Genomic DNA, 17,037 nt, shown 5'->3' with positions numbered 1-17,037 from the left:
AAGTATGAGCATCTGGGTGATTCATTTTTCCCATGTGGCATCAATAGAGCTTACTTGGTGGTACCAGCTGAAGGTTGCCTGGTCTGGTGGGTCTGTACCACGTCTGGCACCTTGGCAGAGACATTGGACAGCTGGACTCGGTTGAAACTCTCACCTGGAGCCTGTCCATCTCACCAGGACCGCTCACCTGGGGCCTCTCCGGCAAGGCGGCCTCAGAGGAGCTAGACAGCTCACATGGCAGCTCAGGGCTCCAAGAGCAAGTGTCCCATCCAAGCAGCCCACCTGCTAGTGGCAGGGATCCCCTTGAGCGCAAGCCTTGGGGCTCCCAGAAAGTCACTTCCGCCTCATTCTACTGGTCAAGCCAGTCACTAAGACCAGAGCAGGTGTAGGGGAGGAGATTTCAATGCCTCCTCTTGTTGGGAGAAGTAGCAAAGAATTTGCAACCATCTTTAACCTACCAGAGACCCTATTGACACCCCTTTCACTATTTTATGCTTGGGCTAAATCCTCACGGGCCAGTGAATTTGCTCTGTAGATTACGTGACGTCATCCATCACTACCACCCAGGGTGGTGATACCTCTTCTCTAGGTGCCGTAGCAGCACCAGAGATTCAGCATCTCTGCTAGGCCTGGAGAGATTAATGACAGTTAGAAAAATATCATAGCCACAGAGAACTATACTCGCTCTCCTATGATAAACCATAATGGAAAAGAATATTTTAAAAAAGAACGTGTACATGTATATGTTTGTGTGCGTGTATAACTGAATCACTCTGCTGTACAACAGAAATTAACACAACATTGTAAATCAACTATACCTCAATTTAAAAAATAAATTAAAAAGAAAAATATCACACCAACACTGACCTTAACATCCATCTTAATTCATCGCATCCTTGATAATTATATGTTTTAATATACAGTGAAGAGGACAGTGGTAAAATATAAGTTTTGCAGTCACAGCCCACCTTGTTCAAACCCCTGCTCTGTCGTTTATTTGCAGTGAAAATTTGGGCTAGAGGCTAATATTTTCTGATCCTCATCTTTAAAATGCATATAACACCTGGAGCAGGTGTCTCAGGGGCCCTCACTCCTGATCTGTGTCATGCTTTCAAGAAAAAAGGTGTGGGAGACCTTCTAGACAGCTCTCAGGAGGCCCTGGTGGACAGGAGCCACGCTGTCCACAGCAGGTGGGCCCCATAAATCACCCTTTGCATGGTTGTTTCCTAATTCCTCTCTCGCTCTCTGGGACCCTCACTCCTGCTCCCTGGAATCTCCTCCCCTGTAAACTACCAGCGACCCACACTTTGTCTCAGAATTTACTTTCAGGGGAACCAAAACTAAGGGAATTCTCACCTTGTAGGATTGTTCTAAGCATAAACTCAAGTTCAGAATGCCTGGCAAAGAACCTGGTGTACACGAACCCAATCCCTGCTCACTCTCTGCCTTCTTTGGGGTCCAGGCCACTCACCTTCCCCAACCCAGCCAGTCCCTCCAGCCCCGCTCACTGGCCAGCCTGTTCCTCTGATGGGATGCCTCCCCCTCCCCCGCTTGCCGAAACCTCACTCACCCTTGAACAGCCTTCTCTGACGTCCCTGACTGGGTGACACCCTCGATTATAGCCCCTCATCTCTCTCCTTCCTTACACTTCCCACAGTGTTACATTTTAGCCGACTCACCATGAGATCTTTGTCTGTCTTCTTCATGAGGCTTAAATGGCTGCAGGGCAGGGGACATGTCTGGCTAAGGAAGGAAAAGCTAATATCTGTTGAATGAAGGAATAAATAAAGGAAGGAACTAAATATTCTTTCTTCTGTGACGCACGCCCTGTCCTCATCCTAAGCCTCGCACCAAGCAACACACACAACCACCCTGGAAGTCATTTCTCCCCTCTGTGTTCCCAAAGCCTGCTGTCCTAATGTGTGGCTACTACTCCCTCCTCTGTAGTACAGTTTAGTTGTTTTTGCTTCTTTGATTTCCTCCCTTTCTTTCTCTCTTTTCTTTTTCTTTCTTTTTCTCTCTTTCTTTCTTCCTTCCTTCCTTCCATGCTTCCAGCCTTCCTTCCTTTCTTCTCCCTCCCTCCCTCCCTTCCTTCCTGAGAGTCCCAGCATCAAGGCCTAACCTGTGTGCTCACTGCTCACCAGAACGTCAGGCGTGTCTACATTAGTCCAGCCCGGGAACTGCCTGCCTGAGCTCCCTGGATTACCACACTGCAAGGAGAGGCTAACATCCAGCCCAGATCCACACCTTCCCAAGTCAGGGACGACTAGCTGCCCCTCCAAAATAATGGTCCCACTGGGGAAACGAGTTTCCCTGAAGGAAGGAAGGTTGGACACAGGATCCAGGTCTGGGGATACCTGCGGAGGGCTGAGAGTAGAGGGATACCACCCCCTCTTCGGTTTTGCCACGCCGGCATTCTGCTCCCAGCCCACAGAAACACTGCCCCAGCTTCTTAGGAAACTGGGCTGTAATCAGTGTTGCCACTAGGTCTGGCCCTCCAGCAGTCCTTTTGTGACCATGGGGAGAGGTCAAAAATCCGAGAGTCACTGACCCTGACATCCTTGAGCTGCTCAACCTCTATGCTTCTAGCAACGTGGGGGGAAAATAAACACCAGTTTTTGTTTAAACCACTCTCTATTGGGTTTTCTGTTACTTGCAAAGCAAAGGCATCCCTGACTGACACAGATCTAGAGCTACAGAAGACTTTTAGCTGCCATTCATCTGTCCCCGTACGCCAGTGGCAATGGGGCTTGTGTGGCCTGCAGGAGCAGGTATAAACTACGAAAGCATCACGCCCACTCTTGTTCCACAAGCTCCAAGTGGGCGAGGAAATGCTATTTCACCACTGATGTGCCCCGCCCCCAAACCCTCGCCCGGGACAGCATCTCACTCATGGTGGGTGTTTAATAGACCTTTTAAAAATAAATTCCTGGGCTTCCCTGGTGGCGCAGGGGTTGAGAGTCCGCCTGCCGATGCAGGGGACGCGGGTTCGAGCCCCGGTCCGGGAGGATCCCACGTGCCGCGGAGCGGCTGGGCCCGTGAGCCGTGGCCGCTGAGCCTGCGCGTCCGGAGCCTGTGCTCCGCAGCGGGAGGGGCCACAGCGGTGAGAGGCCCGCGTACCCCAAATAAATAAATAATAAATAAATAAATTCCTTCTAAGCAGGACGAAATGGAGAATCTGCTTTGGGCTACTGGAGAAAAATTGTAATTTAAGGAACACTGGAGTCAGCGTTGACAGGTGCACTGGGAGGTCAAGGGGTTCATGGGCCACTCTGCCACGCGATGCTCTGTGTGCGGGGCGGGGGGGTGGTGGGAAAAAGAAAAGGAAGTCGAGGGCAACGTCTTGATAGGTGTTCTCCCCTGAAAGATTGTCATTTCAAGTGTGTTACACGAAATTTGTATTTAAAGAGAGGAGAAAGAATGTACAGAACCCCAAAGCACTGCCCCTGAGATATCTCATTAGGATCCCTTCTCTCCAGGAGTTTTCTGACATCAACCGCAGCTTTTGACTCTGAAGATAAGTCTCCTGAATTTCCTCAGGATGTGTGCCCTGCTGAGCAAAAGCTACTCAGAAAGACCTGGCAGTCTCAAGTGTTTACCAAGAACTGTGTGCACAGCACTCGACATAATTCCCAAAGGACTTTATTCTAAAAATATTTTTATTAGAGTCTGAAATAATTTAATCATAGGCTTCTATTAGTCAGAGCCCAGAAAGTACCCTGTGTCTGACAACGATATTCTCTTGAACTTTAAAATAGGAAGCTCTAAGTCCACAGAACAGAAAACATGCAGAGCCCTGCCAGGGACTCAGAAAGCCACCCTCCCCACTCACACAGAAGATACGTTGAACCTAAAACAAAAGGGGGGGTTTGAGGGTTCTTTTCACAGTGAGCTCGGGCTGAAGGGACAGAGCCTGGCAGCGTTAGCTCTTCCAGAAAGAGCATCTCTGACCTCTGAGTTCAGGAGGGAGTGATTCCTGGAATCAGATTCCAATCTTCTCTTTCGATCACAGAGAAAAACCTCCTTGTTAGCACTCAGAATAAACCATCTCCACGAATAGCAAGCAGCCAGCATAGTCCGTTCATTCATTCATCTGATGTCTTTGACATTTAGGAAATCTGCAGACCTCTGCTTTCTAAGTAACATTTATGGCGATGGATTCATTTGAAGCATCCAGGTACTCTCAGGGACAGCTAGATAAATGGGCCCTTGGGGAAGAGCTGATTTCTGGACACTCCAGGAATCGGTGGTGAGCTTCCAGGATGGATGTGAGGGGGCGGGGGCGGTGGGAATGGGGGCTTTGCTTTCCGCGTCTTCATGTGCCCAGACCCCTCACACTGTCTTTTGCTCATTCATACACTCATTCATTCACCAAGTGTCTAGTGGATGCTTAATGTGTGCTAAGCCTAAGTCGTCGGGACAAAGCCAAGGTGTACAAGGTAAAGACGCTAACTTCGGGAACTTCCCTGGCGTCCAGAGGTTAGGACTTCGCCTTCCAATGCAGGGGGTGCAGGTTCAATCCCTTGTTGGGGAGCTAAGATCCCACATGCCTCGTGGCCAAAAAAACCAAAACATAAAACAGAAGCAATACTGTAACAAATTCAACAAAGACCTTAAAAATGGTCCACATCCACATCCAAAAAAAAAACACAACCTTTAAAAAAGGAAAAAAAAGGACCCCACCCTCAAGGAGCTTAGGATCAGGACCCATTAGAAAACACAGACAAGGACACAGACAACTTCAGTGGCCTGAGAAGAGCCAGTCCCGGGGCTCGGGACGTGGCGTCTGAGCTAGACTACGGGGCTGGAGTCCCACCTCTGCCCCCTGCTGCCTCTGTAACCCAAGTGACCCGGCAAGGGACCCAAGCCGATCAAGCGCCAGTGTCCCCACGTGTAAACGAGGGGCGTCAGTAATACCCGGTGCGTAGGTTCAGGAGAAGGAATGAGATCACGTCTGAAAAATTACTTAGGGAGAGCCTGGCCCGTCGTCGATAAATGACAACCACCAGCAGGTGGCTGCTGGTGTCCATCGGGGCACATGGGGGAGGCGTCCTTGCCAGGTTCGGGGGGGTCAGGAGGAGTCAGCCACCTGAACAGGGTGGGAAGGGCTTTTCCAGACCCAGGAAGCAGCTCATGCCAAGGCCCTGACCCGAGAAAGAACAGTGGCCTGAACGGAAATGTGGGCATTTTAGTGTGGCCAGCATGGGGCTGGGCCGGCAGGGGTGGGTGGGTGGAGAGGATGGCAGTAGATGAAGCAGAGGGCTCAGCGTCCACTCCAGAGACACTTGCCAGGCACCTGCGGTGTGCCCAGCTCTCTTCTAGGAGCTGCAGACATAGCAGCAAACAAAACAGAGGCAAAGCCCTGCCCTTACGGAGCCTGCCTGCCTCACAGTGAAAGACAGAAGTAGACAAAATAAATGAGATCGAGAAGCAGGCTGGGAAAGGCCTCTTAGTCTGGACTCTAGCCAGTGGGCAATAGCTGCCATTCGAAAGTGTAAAGCAGGGAAGTGCCGCGGCTCTGTTAGGGATGGGCTGGAAGGGGGCCAGCCTGGAGGCAGGGAAGCCGTGAAGGACCACATCCTGGGCTAGGAGACTGTCAAGGTGGGCATAAACTTGGGAGGTAACTGAGGCCTAAGGAAGCAGTGAGACTGTGGCCCGTGTGACAGTAGAAAAGGAAGGAACCGCACAGACGTGGCACAGAAGAGGGGGCCGTGAGGACAGTGTACTGAGTCCGCCCTTTGGTAGGCGTCAGACAGAGAGCGTGCGGTGCGATGTTGCAGTCAGAGAGAGAAGGTGGGCGGGGGCTTCCTACAAGCCCAAACTGACCGACGTTATAGCTCTCTCCACGGAAGACCCGAATGAGTCCAGGATCTAGAGGAGTTTGCTAGGATGATGAATGAATGAGTGAGTGAATAAATGAATGAATGCCAGGCCTGGAAAGCAAAAGAAAGTTAAATGAAGGAAGGCTTTCAGTGCCTTTCCGTTTTCTATGTTTGGTTGGTCTAAAAAAAGCACTTTGTCTAGAAAAACATAAGTCACTAGAAAACAAAAGAGCTTAAACCAGGGCTCCAGCTGGGCCCCCGTGAGAATCACCGGCAGAGCCTCGGAGGCCCCGGGAGCCCTGACCGCTGGCCATGGGGCCTGCGCGGTGAGGTCAAAGGACAGCAGCATGGCCTCCATCTCTCCAGACGGTCCCTGTGAGTCACCAAGCCTGGTCCACAGGCTCGAAGCAGATCCCTCCACGTCAGAACCACATGTACGAGGGAGAAATGCTGCACGAGGTCCTGACCATTCAAACACCGAGGAAACACCCAGCACGTGGTCAGAGGGCCATCCTCACAGGGCCCAGGGGCCCAGCAAGGTCCGCGGTCTGCCGAGGGTGATCGTGCAGCTGAAGTGGGGCTGGGAGAGAGCCCTTCCGTTGGGCAAGGTACACAGGCCTAGAAAGTTCCGCACATGAGGCCATGGTCCTCGGCGCTCTGGCCCAGGACTGTCTGTGCCTGCTGACAATACGCCAGGGACAGTTTGTCACCAGACAGGGCCCAAAACACACAACTCGGCAAAAGACCTGGTAAGAAGTTACGAACATGCTGGCTGGGAAGGAAAGTCACCAAAAACGGCCCGGAGCCTGGGAGGCTGGGGGCCACCCCCGGAGATGCCTGCTTACTCAGGAAAGCATCAGGACCCGGAAGCTGAGCCAAGATGCCCAGGGGGGATTCCCCAGGTACGGTCACCGTGGTGCTGTCACTCACGCCCGGTGGAATAACTGGCCCAACAGGATTTACATTCCCGGGCTGTGGGATCTACGCAAACCACAGTGGGGCTCAGATCTTGAGCAAGTACCAGAAGCACCTGGAGGGCTTGCGACCCAGGGGCCCTGGGCCCCGCCTCTCTCCCATCAGCAGCTCTGTCAACTCTGGTGAGTTCCCAGGGGTGCTGAGGCTGGGGTCCAAGCTCTGCGCCGGGCACCCCTCTTCCCTTTCTCCCCCAGGCAACCCTGAGGCTCCGCTGACACTCAGGACCTGGTGGTGGGAGCCCCACTTGCCTGGGAAATCTGCCCTGGAGGCCAGGGAACAGCTTATTTTAAAATTCCGCGCAGGTGGCCTCAGAGCTGTGATAATCTCGTACTAACAAGATTGAAGGGGCGTGTGAGAAGCCAATTCCATGTTCAAGGCCCAAGGAGCCACACCCTTCCCTGCAGGAGACAAGACAGCCTGGACTGCAGTCCCATGTCGTGTCCCGTCCCCTCCGCCCTCCCGGACAGAGCATCTCCTTGCTGGGACTGAGCAGGAAGGAATTGATGAGGAGGAAACTCAGACCTTAATTTCAACATTTTTGAAGTTTGGTTTCTTTGTACTTGAACTGACAAGGGCAAAATAATTTAATCTTTGAACTTTAATGTCTCCTTAGGAGCTTGAAATGGGAAAGGGCTGAAAATCAAATTTGGGGTACGGAATAATATTTTACTTTTTTTTGGGGTGGGGGATACAGCCAAGACCACAAACACGAGGCTCCATTTCTCTGCAGCACTAACTTTCCCACTAATGTTTGCCAGGTTTATGGTGACTGCTTTACTGCCTTAACTGTTCTTAATAAAGGATATTTGAACCATATGATCCAGCAACCCCACTCCTGGGCATATATCCAGACAAAACTATAATTCAAAAGATGCACGCACCCCTATGTTCATAGCAGCACTATTCACAATAGCCACAGCACGGAAGCAACCTGAAGGTCCATCAACAGAGGAATGGATAAAGAAGATGTGGTGTATATACAAAATGGAATACTACTCGGACATAAAAAAAACGAAATAATGCCACATGCAGCAACATTGGATGCAACTAGAGATGATCATAATAAGTGAAGTGAGAAAGACAAATACCGTATGGTATCACTTATACGTAGAATCTCAAATAGGGCACAAATGAACTGATCTACAAAACAGACACAGGTTCACAGACATAGAGAACAGACTTGCAGTTGCCAAGCGGCAGGGGTGTGGGGAAGGATGGAGTGGGAGTTTGGGGTTAGCAGATGTAGGATTTTATATACGGGATGGATAAGCAGCAAGGTGCTACTGTATAGCACAGGGAACTATACTCAATATCCTGTAATGAGCCGTAATGGAAAAGACTATTTTAAAAAGCGAATGTATATATATATATATATATATATATATATATATATATATATATATATGTATAAGAGAATCACTTTGCTGTACAGCAGAAGTTAACACAACATTGTAAATCAACTCTATGTAAATAAGAAAAAATTAAAACTGAAAAAATAAATAAAGGATATTTGATGATCTCCTTGAAAAATATATAAAATTGGGGGCCTATTTTGTTGGCTCTTTACTTTTGGCCATTTGATTTCCTGGCCGATTGTATGACGAGCTATGCCAGATAAGCTGGGCATAATTGTATGAACCACTTGTTTCTGAGGCTTTGACAGTCAGGCCTTGCTGGCCCTGCAGGAAATTTCCCTCCCCAGGCTAGCCAATTCCCAGAACACGCTTTTCAAATGCAAACAAATCTGTCCCCACCCCAACCACTTCTTTTATCAGCTCCCACACTCTGGGCCACTCTCCACCTGCCCTAAGCCAGTCACCAGACAACCTGGGACAGGCCCCATGCCCCAGAGCCCACCGAAATGATTCAAACGAGCCAACGCTCAGCCCACTTCCTCTGCCTCTCCCATTTCTTCCACAGAAACCACCATAAAGGCCATGCTTTCCCCTCACTCCTGACCCACCCTGGTGCTTCCCTGTGTGGCCCTACATGGCACAGCACGCCCCTTCTCTTGGGATCTGTAACACACCATCTTTCCAGCAACAGTCATCTCCTGATCTGTTGGCCTCACCACACCCGAATAATAATAAAACCTACATTTTACAACGGTGCTTTGGGACAGGACATAAACCAGGTGAGCTTCCGGCCTTGAGTGGAGCATAGTTTTGCAGCTAATTTAATTCACGTACTGTTCTTAATCATTTCTGAGCCTTCTGGAGGCTAAATCTACATCGCCCAGCAGCAGGCTCAGAAAGATCCAGAAAGCGCACCTGTGTTTCCTGGGTGAGCATCCCCAGAAATGTTGAGTGGGACTGTATTGGTAGGCTGCTCACCCCCATCCTAGTGGGACAAGCAGTGTCCTGGCTGGAGTCTCACAGGCCAAGAGGGCAAACCCTAGGAAAGGCTGTAGGTGACAGGATCACTTGGGTACCATTTCTGGTGCTTCCTTCCGTGTGGAGGGACCCCCACGGGTCACTCTTGTCCCCTCACGGATTCCAGGTGTTTCTCTGATGAGTTTGGAGGGGAACTGGACACAGGTAGCTCAGCTCTTCTCGGTAGCCAGGCCGCCCCCCAGAAAGCAAATATTTGCTCTGATCCTTCTTCCTGTGTTCTTGCAAAGGGCTCGCTCCCAGCGTGGGTCAGCTGTTCTCCAGCTGCTCTTAGCTCTGGGATTCGGTGTTAGAAAACCCTCTGTGGCTGTGCATTGAAGCCCCCTTCTCTGTGAAGTCATATTTAACCTCAGTGAGCCTCGGTTTCCTCACCTCTCGAGCGTGGGTTACAATATTCACCTTGTAGATTTCTTTTTGAGGATTAAATGGGGTAAAGCATAGAAAATCTTGCCCATTGTAGATGCTTAAAAGTCGGTTTCTTCTTCTCCATTCTTGCTTTTTTTTTCCTCTCTCCCAAATCTAAAGGCCCACACTCAGGCCCTGACACGATACCTAACAAAGGCTCTGACGCTAGTCGTAACTAAGGCCCTGACACTGTCCCTAACTAAGGCCCTGACACTGCACCTAAATCAGGCCCTGACACTGTCCCTAACTAAGGCCCTGACACTGCACCTAAATCAGGCCCTGACACTGTCCCTAACTAAGGCCCTGACATTGCACCTACATCAGGCCCTGACACTGTCCCTAACTAAGGCCCTGACACGGCACCTAAATCAGGCCCTGACACTGTCCCTAACTAAGGCCCTGACACTGCACCTAAATCAGGCCCTGACACTGTCCCTAACTAAGGCCCTGACACTGCACCTAAATCAGGCCCTGACACTGTCCCTAATTAAGGCCCTGACACTGCACCTACATCAGGCCCTGACACTGTCCCTAACTAAGGCACTGACGCTGCACCTAAATCAGGCCCTGACACTGCACCTAACTAAGGCCCTGACACTGCACCTAAATCAGGCCCTGACACTGTCCCTAACTAAGGCCCTGACACTGCACCTAAATCAGGCCCTGACACTGTCCCTAACTAAGGCCCTGACACTGCACCTAACTAAGGCCCTGACACTGCACCTAAATCAGGCCCTGACACTGCACCTCACTAAGGCCCTGACACGGCACCTAAATCAGGCCCTGACACTGCACCTAACTAAGGCCCTGACACTGCACCTAAAGCAGGCCCTGACACTGTCCCTAACTAAGGCCCTGACACTGCACCTAAATCAGGCCCTGACACTGTCCCTAACTAAGGCCCTGACACTGCACCTAACTAAGGCCCTGACACTGCACCTAAATCAGGCCCTGACACTGTCCCTAACTAAGGCCCTGACACTGCACCTAACTAAGGCCCTGACACTGCACCGAACTAAGGCCCTGACACTGCACCCAAATCAGGTCCTGACACTGTCCCTAACTAAGGCCCTGACACTGCACCTAAATCAGGCCCTGACACTGTCCCTAACTAAGGCCCTGACACTGCACCTAACTAAGGCCCTGACACTGCACCTAAATCAGGCCCTGACACTGTCCCTAACTAAGGCCCTGACGCTGCACCTAACTAAGGCCCTGACACTGTCCCTAACTAAGGCCCTTACACTGCACCTAACTAAGGTCCTGACACTGCACCTAAATCAGGCCCTGACACTGTCCCTAACTAAGGCCCTGACGCTGCACCTAAATCAGGCCCTGACACTGTCCCTAACTAAGGCCCTGACACTGCACCTAAATCAGGCCCTGACACTGTCCCTAACTAAGGCCCTGACACTGCACCTAACCAAGGCCCTGACACTGCACCTAAATCAGGCCCTGACACTGCACCTAAATCAGGCCCTGACACTGTCCCTAACTAAGGCCCTGACACTGTCCCTAACTAAGGCCCTGACACTGTCCCTAACTATGGCCCTGACACTGCACCTAAATCGGCCCTGACACTGTCCCTAACTAAGGCCCTGACACTGCACCTAAATCAGGCCCTGACACTGTCCCTAACTAAGGCCCTGACACTGCACCTAAATCAGGCCCTGACACTGTCCCTAACTAAGGCCCTGACACTGCACCTAAATCAGGCCCTGACACTGTCCCTAACTAAGGCCCTGACACTGCACCTAACTAAGGCCCTGACGCTGCACCTAACTAAGGCCCTGACACTGCACCTAACTAAGGCCCTGACGCTGCACCTAACTACGGCCCTGACACTGCACCTAAGGCCCTGACACTGCACCAAACTACGGCCCTGACACTGCACCTAACTAAGGCCCTGACACGGCACCTAACTAAGGCCCTGACACTGTCCCTAACTAAGGCCCTGACACTGCACCTAACTAAGGCCCTGACACTGCACCTAAATCAGGCCCTGACACTGTCCCTAACTAAGGCCTTTACACTGCACCTAAATCAGGCCCTGACACTGTCCCTAACTAAGGCCCTGACACTGCACCTAACTAAGGCCCTGACACTGCACCTAACTAAGGCCCTGACACTGCACCTAACTAAGGCCCTGACACTGCACCTAACTAAGGCCCTGACACTGCACCTAACTAAGGCCCTGACACTGCACCTAACTAAGGCCCTGACACTGCACCTAACTAAGGCCCTGACACTGCACCTAACTAAGGCCCTGACACTGCACCTAACTAAGGCCCTGACACTGCACCTAACTAAGGCCCTGACACTGCACCTAACTAAGGCCCTGACACTGCACCTAACTAAGGCCCTGACACTGCACCTAACTAAGGCCCTGACACTGCACCTAACTAAGGCCCTGACACTGCACCTAACTAAGGCCCTGACACTGCACCTAACTAAGGCCCTGACACTGCACCTAACTAAGGCCCTGACACTGCACCTAACTAAGGCCCTGACACTGCACCTAACTAAGGCCCTGACACTGCACCTAACTAAGGCCCTGACACTGCACCTAACTAAGGCCCTGACACTGCACCTAACTAAGGCCCTGACACTGCACCTAACTAAGGCCCTGACACTGCACCTAACTAAGGCCCTGACACTGCACCTAACTAAGGCCCTGACACTGCACCTAACTAAGGCCCTGACACTGCACCTAACTAAGGCCCTGACACTGCACCTAACTAAGGCCCTGACACTGCACCTAACTAAGGCCCTGACACTGCACCTAACTAAGGCCCTGACACTGCACCTAACTAAGGCCCTGACACTGCACCTAACTAAGGCCCTGACACTGCACCTAACTAAGGCCCTGACACTGCACCTAACTAAGGCCCTGACACTGCACCTAACTAAGGCCCTGACACTGCACCTAACTAAGGCCCTGACACTGCACCTAACTAAGGCCCTGACACTGCACCTAACTAAGGCCCTGACACTGCACCTAACTAAGGCCCTGACACTGCACCTAACTAAGGCCCTGACACTGCACCTAACTAAGGCCCTGACACTGCACCTAACTAAGGCCCTGACACTGCACCTAACTAAGGCCCTGACACTGCACCTAACTAAGGCCCTGACACTGCACCTAACTAAGGCCCTGACACTGCACCTAACTAAGGCCCTGACACTGCACCTAACTAAGGCCCTGACACTGCACCTAACTAAGGCCCTGACACTGCACCTAACTAAGGCCCTGACACTGCACCTAACTAAGGCCCTGACACTGCACCTAACTAAGGCCCTGACACTGCACCTAACTAAGGCCCTGACACTGTCCCTAACTAAGGCCCTGACACTGCACCTAACTAAGGCCCTGACACTGTCCCTAACTAAGGCCCTGACGCTGCACCTAAATCAGGCCCTGACACTGTCCCTAACTAAGGCCCTGACACGGCACCTAAATCAGGCCCTGACACTCGCCCTAACTAAGGCCCTGACACTGTCCCTTTCTCTCCCGGAGTCCCTGCTGCTGTCTGAGCATCTCCCGGCCCCGCACAGCCCAACTCCTGGGCCTCCCTGGGGACCTGGCAGCTGTACTCTGCACCATTTCTAAAGAACCAGTGGGCAGCACTTCTGGGAGTTTCTCTGCAGGACGGTTTGTTTTGCTTTGCTCGGTCTGCAGAGCAATGAGGAAGTGGTTTCCACAGGCATGCCAGGGAGGAGGAGGACAGCTCCGTGGCTGGGCCCGCGGGAGGGAGGCTGCTGGTTCACCACCATCACCACCGTGATGCCTGGCTGACCACGTGAGCCACAGAAAGGGCGTTCCTGTGAGTGTACAAGGCGGCTCCTGCCCAGGGTGGCAGCTGGGCTGCTTGTCCCCCAGACACCCTGGGACACGGTGTAGGGTGACAGCAGCTGTAACGAGGAGCCCTGAAGAGATGGCATGGGTGGCAGATGCCAATACGGGGATGGGGGATGACAAGGACAGGAAAGCCACCACGAAAGCACGGGGCCCGTGTCGTGTCCGAGTGAGCTCCTGGCTGGGGTCATGGACATGACCCGTGAGAGTCTGGGAGGAGGGGCAGGAAAGGGAAACTGGAAAGGTCCCACTAACGGTGTCCCGTTTGTTCACACAGGCTGGCGAGCCCCCAAACACCCAGGTAACACACAATTTATCCGTCGCCTCAGCAGGCACTTCCTAGGCACCTATAGGTGCTGGGGACGCGTCAATGAGCACGAATGCTCGTGTGCCCTGAAAGGTCTCACGGTAGATAGACAAGCCCACCTTCTCTGAGAAGCACCCATCCGCTCCTATCGCGTATGAAATACTTGAGACATCAAATGTAGTTTTTCATGCATAAATTACTGTTGGTACCTGTTCCTGGTGTCCACTGTCACCCTCAGTTCTGGGGCAGGTGGTATATGATGACATCGGGATTGTTTTTCCCGTGGGCAACAAAGATGCTATTTACTGCCCATCCCCACCCCTCAGTTTTGTAGGAGGAGGTGAAAAAAATTCACCTTCAGAAAGTTAAACCAATAGAATCAACATAGAATGGATGAGATCAGCCACATTAAGGAAAGGAACCATCTTGTTTCTTTTTGTTGTTCAGTTTGGACTTGGGCGCACGGAATTCGATTTATCAGAATCCTTGGTTCAATACACATACTCTTAAGTGGCCCTGTTTCTTAATGTTTGACAAAAATGATAATAATCCACCACCTAACATGAGATCCAGAACCTGAGGAAACTTACGTCTTCCTCAGTCTTCTCAACCCTGGTCCCACCTGCCACCTGATGAATTCACTGTACTGAAACTTCGGTTTCTCACTCTCCTGCCTTCTCAAAATATAGGTGCTTTTAAACCCTTAACATCACATATGTGCTCTCTAATTATAGATACATACATCCACATACCGTTAAAATATGGTTTTATCATGTATGTGTTCTTAAATAAGTATATGTTAATGTATGTACATGTATGTGTTTAGAGAGTTTAGTTTCAGTTGTTTTTCACTTTATATAAAAGAGCATCGGGCTTCCCTGGTGGCGCAGTGGTTGAGGGTCCGCCTGCCGGTGCAGGGGACGCGGGTTCGTGCCCCGGTCCGGGAGGATCCCACCCTGACACTGCACCTAAATCAGGCCCTGACACTGTCCCTAACTAAGGCCCTGACACTGCACCTAAATCAGGCCCTGACACTGTCCCTAACTAAGGCCCTGACACTGCACCTAAATCAGGCCCTGACACTGTCCCTAACTAAGGCCCTGACACTGCACCTAAATCAGGCCCTGACACTGTCCCTAACTAAGGCCCTGACACTGCACCTAAATCAGGCCCTGACACTGTCCCTAACTAAGGCCCTGACACTGCACCTAAATCAGGCCCTGACACTGTCCCTAACTAAGGCCCTGACACTGCACCTAAATCAGGCCCTGACACTGTCCCTAACTAAGGCCCTGACACTGCACCTAAATCAGGCCCTGACACTGTCCCTAACTAAGGCCCTGACACTGCACCTAAATCAGGCCCTGACACTGTCCCTAACTAAGGCCCTGACACTGCACCTAAATCAGGCCCTGACACTGTCCCTAACTAAGGCCCTGACACTGCACCTAAATCAGGCCCTGACACTGTCCCTAACTAAGGCCTTGACACTGCACCTAAATCAGGCCCTGACACTGCACCTAACTAAGGCCCTGACACTGCACCTAACTAAGGCCCTGACACTGTCCCTAACTAAGGCCCTGACGCTGCACCTAAATCAGGCCCTGACACTGTCCCTAACGAAGGCCCTGACGCTGCACCTAAATCAGGCCCTGACACTGTCCCTAACTAAGGCCTTGACACTGCACCTAAATCAGGCCCTGACAATGTCCCTAACGAAGGCCCTGACACTGCACCTAACTAAGGCCCTGACACTGCACCTAACTAAGGCCCTGACACTGCACCTAACTAAGGCCCTGACACTGCACCTAACTAAGGCCCTGACACTGCACCTAACTAAGGCCCTGACACTGCACCTAACTAAGGCCCTGACACTGCACCTAACTAAGGCCCTGACACTGCACCTAACTAAGGCCCTGACACTGCACCTAACTAAGGCCCTGACACTGCACCTAACTAAGGCCCTGACACTGCACCTAACTAAGGCCCTGACACTGCACCTAACTAAGGCCCTGACACTGCACCTAACTAAGGCCCTGACACTGCACCTAACTAAGGCCCTGACACTGCACCTAACTAAGGCCCTGACACTGCACCTAACTAAGGCCCTGACACTGCACCTAACTAAGGCCCTGACACTGCACCTAACTAAGGCCCTGACACTGCACCTAACTAAGGCCCTGACACTGCACCTAACTAAGGCCCTGACACTGCACCTAACTAAGGCCCTGACACTGCACCTAACTAAGGCCCTGACACTGCACCTAACTAAGGCCCTGACACTGCACCTAACTAAGGCCCTGACACTGCACCTAACTAAGGCCCTGACACTGCACCTAACTAAGGCCCTGACACTGCACCTAACTAAGGCCCTGACACTGCACCTAACTAAGGCCCTGACACTGCACCTAACTAAGGCCCTGACACTGCACCTAACTAAGGCCCTGACACTGCACCTAACTAAGGCCCTGACACTGCACCTAACTAAGGCCCTGACACTGCACCTAACTAAGGCCCTGACACTGCACCTAACTAAGGCCCTGACACTGCACCTAACTAAGGCCCTGACACTGCACCTAACTAAGGCCCTGACACTGCACCTAACTAAGGCCCTGACACTGCACCTAACTAAGGCCCTGACACTGCACCTAACTAAGGCCCTGACACTGCACCTAACTAAGGCCCTGACACTGCACCTAACTAAGGCCCTGACACTGCACCTAACTAAGGCCCTGACACTGCACCTAACTAAGGCCCTGACACTGCACCTAACTAAGGCCCTGACACTGCACCTAACTAAGGCCCTGACACTGCACCTAACTAAGGCCCTGACACTGCACCTAACTAAGGCCCTGACACTGCACCTAACTAAGGCCCTGACACTGCACCTAACTAAGGCCCTGACACTGCACCTAACTAAGGCCCTGACACTGCACCTAACTAAGGCCCTGACACTGCACCTAACTAAGGCCCTGACACTGCACCTAACTAAGGCCCTGACACTGCACCTAACTAAGGCCCTGACACTGCACCTAACTAAGGCCCTGACACTGCACCTAACTAAGGCCCTGACACTGCACCTAACTAAGGCCCTGACACTGCACCTAACTAAGGCCCTGACACTGCACCCGGGTTCGTGCCCCGGTCCGGGAGGATCCCACATGCTGCAGAGCGGCTGGGCCCGTGAGCCGTGGCCACTGAGCCTGTGCGTGTCCGGAGCCTGTGCTCCGGGACGGGAGAGGCCACAACGGTGAGAGGCCCGTGTACCGCAAAAAAAAAAAA

Source organism: Physeter macrocephalus, chromosome 12 (genome assembly GCF_002837175.3).
Source record: "Physeter macrocephalus isolate SW-GA chromosome 12, ASM283717v5, whole genome shotgun sequence".
In the NCBI taxonomy this organism is placed as follows: domain Eukaryota; kingdom Metazoa; phylum Chordata; class Mammalia; order Artiodactyla; family Physeteridae; genus Physeter; species Physeter macrocephalus.
Note: the sequence above shows the minus strand (reverse complement) of the source record.